Source organism: Myotis davidii, unplaced genomic scaffold, assembly GCF_000327345.1.
Source record: "Myotis davidii unplaced genomic scaffold, ASM32734v1 scaffold726, whole genome shotgun sequence".
Taxonomy (NCBI): domain Eukaryota; kingdom Metazoa; phylum Chordata; class Mammalia; order Chiroptera; family Vespertilionidae; genus Myotis; species Myotis davidii.
Window position 1 is genome coordinate 296,030 of NW_006297808.1, and position 5,595 is coordinate 301,624.

A 5,595-nucleotide genomic window follows, 5' to 3' on the forward strand; every position below is an offset into this window, starting at 1 on the left:
GCTGAGGGGACCCCCGCCCCCCGCCAGTGCACAAATTTTTGTGCACTGGGCCTCTAGTGTGTGTGTGTGTGTGTATAAATTTTTTTTTAAAGGAAGCTTTATGTGCACAATGTACAAGATTCAAAATTCATCCATGAGTATATGGTGAAAAGTTTGTCTCCCCCACACCCTGGGTTCCAGGCCACCCAGTTCTCCCCAAGGGCAGCTGCTATGGAACACCTTTCCTCAGGGTCCATGTGGTTTCTTTTGACCTGCCAGACAGTGCCTGGAGGGCAGGGATAATCTTGTTCATTCTCTGCAGGCTGCAGGGCCAGCTAAGGAAGGATTTGATGCTGGGGCAAACCAAAACCGCAGCCATCTGAGGACACAGGTCTGGGATAGTAAGGGAATATCATGGTGCTGTAAGCAGGGGTCTGGCCCTAAACTCAAACTTATGAACCCTTGCCCTAGCTGGTTTGGCTCAGTGGATAGAGCGTCAGCCTTCGGACTGAAGGGTCCCAGGTTCAATTCCAGTCAAGGGCACATGCCCGGGTTGCCCTCTCGATCCCCAGTAGGGGACATGCAGGAGGCAGCCGATCAATGATTCTCTCTCGATGTTTCTCTCTGTCTCTCCCTCTCCCTTCCTCTCTGAAATCAATATAAATAATACTAAAAAAAACACCACCACAAAAAAACGTGTGACCCACGACAGAAGGATGGATGACGGTGCAATAAGAAACTCACCTGCCACTTTCCGAGGGCACCGAGGGTGGGAGCTGGAATTTGTTCCTGGGCAGGATCTTATGCATAAACATCAGCCATTGCTCCTGATACAGTCCTGGACACAGTCAGTGCTGTAGACGAAAAAGGGGTGCTGTGACCAATCTAACTGAAAGCAGCCTCACAGAGCGATGTGATCATAAATTCCTAGCCCGGCAGGTCATGGTAGTAGTCACTGCCTCAGGTTTGTCACTTCTTTAGTAAAAGGTTTTTAAGCCCCCCGGTTTATTGTTCTTGTGCATCTAAGTTAACACACCCTTGAAATACCAGAGTAATTCTTTTTTTTTTTCTTAAGGAGCATTTGGGGTCTTGCATGTGCTCAAACTGAGGCTTATATCTCAGTTTGACTGAAACTCATAATTCTCTGCAGGTTTGGACATTTCTTATATCGTTGACAGTGCAATGTTCAGGCTGGGATGTTCCCACCTTATCAGGAATACCAGTGGCAAGGCGCTTCCTTTGATAGGTCATGGAGACCTACATTTATGGGGAGGGGAAGGCAAGAAACTGTGGAACAGGTGCTAGAATGATGGCTGTTCTGTAAAAGCTAGGGAGCTTGGTGGCTCTAGGGCTGCAGGTATCACCATGCTTGTCCCTGCCTATCCTACTAGCCTCACCCCCAGGCCCTCTGCCACATGCATCCTCCTATGGTGCTGGACTCCCAGTGGTTCGAGACACTCCAAGTCCTTGCCCACATCTGTGCACTTGCACACACTTTTCCTCGAATGTTCTTTCCTTCTCTGTCCTCACTGCTCCCTCATGTCCAACAGGCAAACACCTACTCCTTCTCTCTGCTTATTGCAAGTGCCACCTTCTCCAGAGCGTTGATCACAGCATTGATTTTGCAACACTGTCTATTGGCATGTCTGCCTCCCCACTGTGCTATGGGTCCTCTAGTCCAAGGACAACGTGGTATTTTTTCTGTCCCACCTACCTACTGACGCCTGGCAAACAGGGGTGCAACATGTTTGCTGAATAAATGGAGTTTGAAAAAGCTAGTAGCATCATTTCAAGATAAGTGAGACCTGGCTTTAAATTGTGCTATAGTGGAATTTGTAGTTGCCTGTAAAGTCATCTCACTCTGAGATGCAGTGAACTCTGGTTTCCAAAAAGCAAATGCCATTCATCTTTCAGGTAACGTGATAGCCATCCAGTTTTTCATCTTGCCAGCATTGCTGTTTCTCATGCATTCACCCACCTCTCACGCCAGGACATAGGATCCAGGCTTGGGCAATCATAGTACCTTCCTGGGGACGGTGATTGGTCCAAGGAGAGCGCACATAACCCAGCAGGTCAATCAGTAGCCTTCTCTGGACTGATGCACATTTGCAGGGAGGCAAACCCTGGCTTGCTGGGGTTGCTGAGCTGGACTGCTTTGGGAGCCACTGGATTTGATTTTGGTTTTGCTTTGTTTTTCTTAAGCCAGTTTGAGTTGGTTTCTATCACAAGTGGCCACAAGAGTTCAACTCATAAAGACTAAATAAAGTAAAAGGAATGCTCCTGGACTGGCGAGGTGGCATTATCAGCTCTGAGCACGACAGCTGTAGAATTAGGTAAATAAAATGATGCTCCTTCCCAGTATGTTGAAAGGTCTGGAAACCATGTCCGATATGTAAAATGAGGAAAACCTGGGGATTTTTAGCCAGAAGAGAAAGCTGAAGCTGAAGAGGGGTTAGGTTTACCACCACATGTTGAGAGAATTGAACTTGTATAATAGATGAAAGATGTAGGAGGAGAACCGACTGGACAGTGATCAAAGCTGCCTGAAATTGGCGGGGCTGCCTCCTTAGGCAGTGAGATCTCTCCCTCATTGGAGATATTTCAAGAGAGGAGTCATATGAATCAAGAATTCTGATGAGGCAATTCTTGAGTTGGTTATAACAGTAGTCCCCAATAGGGGAAGTAATACTCTTCCCAATGGGAAATGTGTGGGGACTTTTATTTCTTTTTTAATTCTCTCAACCACTAGGGAGTGAAATTGACATGTAATGAATCTGATTCTTTGGACCAATTCACAGAGTAAAGATTGCCTAAAATGTTAAGAGTGCCTGTATTGAGAAACACTGGGAGAAAGGTTAGTTTGAAGAATAGTTTTAGATTTTATTTTAGTAATGGAACAAATCTTATACAGAACCCTAAAACACAGCAATTCCACTTTCAACATATTCATACTCATGAGAAATGATATATGTACAAGATTATTTCAGCAAAAAAGGTGGAAGTGATTTAAATATCTATAAATTATGGTTCATCCATACAGCAGTTTACTGTGTACCCCCACAAATGAATGAGGCGTCTACTCACAAGTACCTATTTATCAGAAAACCTAACAGAATTTTGTTCATCCAAAGACATGCACTAGAATGTTCACAGAAGTACTATTGGTTACAACTAAACCTCAGAACCCATCCAGATGCTCATCAGCAGTAGAATGGATAAATAAATTGTCATGTATTCCTTCGCTGGAGTAGCTCAACAGAAGTGAGAATGAATCAGGGCGACTATACACAGTGTGGATGAATTTCACAGACACAATGTTGAGTAAAAGAAGCCAAACACAAAAGAGAACATACTCTGAGTCTATTTATAAAATAAATATACAAAAGCAGGCAAAACTAAACTCTCATGTTAGAAGTCAGGATAGTGGTTACTTTGAGGTAGCATGATGCTGGAGTTGGAGGGCTGGATCCTTCTGTATCTTAATCTGGGTGCTGGTCACATGAATGTGTTCACTTTGTGCGAATTCCTTGTTTTCCTTATACATTAATTTTAATGTATCTGTAGTACACGTTAAAAGAAGATTACAAAGCCTGGCCAGCATTGCTCAGTGATTGAGCGTTGACCTATGAACCAGGAGCTCATGGTTTAATTCCCGGTCAGGGCACATGCCTGGGGTTGCCGTCCTGATCCCCAGTGTTGAGTGTGCATATCAATGAGTATCTCTCATCATTGATGTTTCTCTCTCTCCGCCTCCCTTCCTCTCTGAAATCAATAAACATATTTTAAAAAACTACAAAAAAAAAGGAATGAGAGGGCTGGGTGGGGGTGGGCAAAGGAGAGGAAATGGGGACGTTTGTAATGGTGTCAGCAATAAGGAATGAGGAACTTTTCATGTACCGGAATGAAGTGATCTCTGTGGTTATGAGGTGGAAAGAACAAGGAACAGGAGTATGTACCCATTAAAAACAAGTGCGCCCTAACCGGTTTGGCTCAGTGGATAGAGCGTCGGCCGGCGGACTCAGGGGTCCCAGGTTTGATTCTGGTCAAGGGCATGTACCTTGGTTGCGGGCACATCCCCAGTAGGGGGTGTGCAGGAGGCAGCTGATCGATGTTTCTCTCTCATTGATGTTTCTAACTCTCTATCCCTCTCCCTTCCTCTCTGTAAAAAATCAATAAAAAGTGTGTGCCCTAGCCAGTGTTGCTCAGTGGATAGAGCACCAGCATGCAGACCAAAGGGTCCTGGGTTTGTTTGATTCCAGTCAAGGGCAGGGCACGTACCTTCATTGCAGGCTCCTTGGGCCCTGGCCCTGGCCCTGGTCAGGGCTCGTGCAGGAGGCAACCAATCAATGTTTCTCTCTGTCTTTCCCTCTCTCTTCCACGCTCCCTAAGAATCAATGGAAAAATATCCTTGGGTGAAGATTAACAAAAACACACACAATAAAACAAGTGTGTGCAGGACCTGGGAAAGAATATACCTCCAACTGCTGGGGGCAGCTGCAAAAATCATTTGCACCTTTTGAATTTTCTATCATGTGGATGTATTTCAAATTTAAGAGAATAAATGAAATTTGGATTTGGCTTTAATGAACATGGAGCCCCTGCCATAGCCAGACACTGGCTGGGCTATGCTTCCTGCAGTTCTTGTAAGAGCAGGTGGGCATTGCTGTCCCTGAGCCTGAGCCTGAGAAGTCAGCGTTTGCCTGCAGGAACCCAGAGCCTGAGTGATGGTGGCTGTGGGGACTGGCATGGATGTCCCTCTCCTGTGATAGAGACAGAGAATTTTAGAAGCATCTGGATCCTAGGCCACCGAGCTCAGTGGTTTTCACAGGTGTTCTTTGGTGCCTTAGGGTTCTGGAGAGGGGCCATGGTGGGAGCCACCCTGTCTTTAAACACTGATTCTATTCTGTATTCTGGGCCTGTGAAGCTGTTGTTTGAAAAGTATTTTCATTGATGAAAGCCATTTTCTAACCAAGCCTCTCACCCAGAAGTTCTCAGTTCTTTTCATGGGACTGTCCCACAGGCTGCAGGGCCATGTCCACTGTCTATTAACGTTTGCAGTCATTGTGACAACCAAAAACACTCAAAGTATCCAGCTGGGTGAGGGGAGTGTGCCGCTCTAACCGATGCAAGAGACTCCTCATGAGTTTACTTGATGGTCCCCCAGCCACTTTTGGGACATCCCCAGCGACGAGGAGCTCACCGTCTCACAAGGAATCCCAGGCCACATTCGCAGCTCTGATCTCTATACATAGCTTTTCCTTTTCCCCTGTATTGTCCACCGGTCAGTTCCAGATAATCCGTCTAAACATGGAGACTAATTCAAACTCCTTCCCCCTATGTACAATGCAACGCCCTTGAGCTATTCTTGTCAAAACGTTTAACCTGAGTCAAGCCTTTAACTTCTCTTTCTGTTGAAGGCCGTGGGAACACTACCAGGTGTTAGGCCAGTGGGGTCACACTGGACCTGGGTTCAGCAACCTTGGTACTTGGGTTCTGGCTAAGAAAGATTTCAGAGCCAAGACCCAAATTTATAAGAGAGCATCTACACCAGTGATGGTGAACCTATGACACGTGTGTCAGAGGTGACATGCGAACTCATTTTTTTGGTTGATTTTG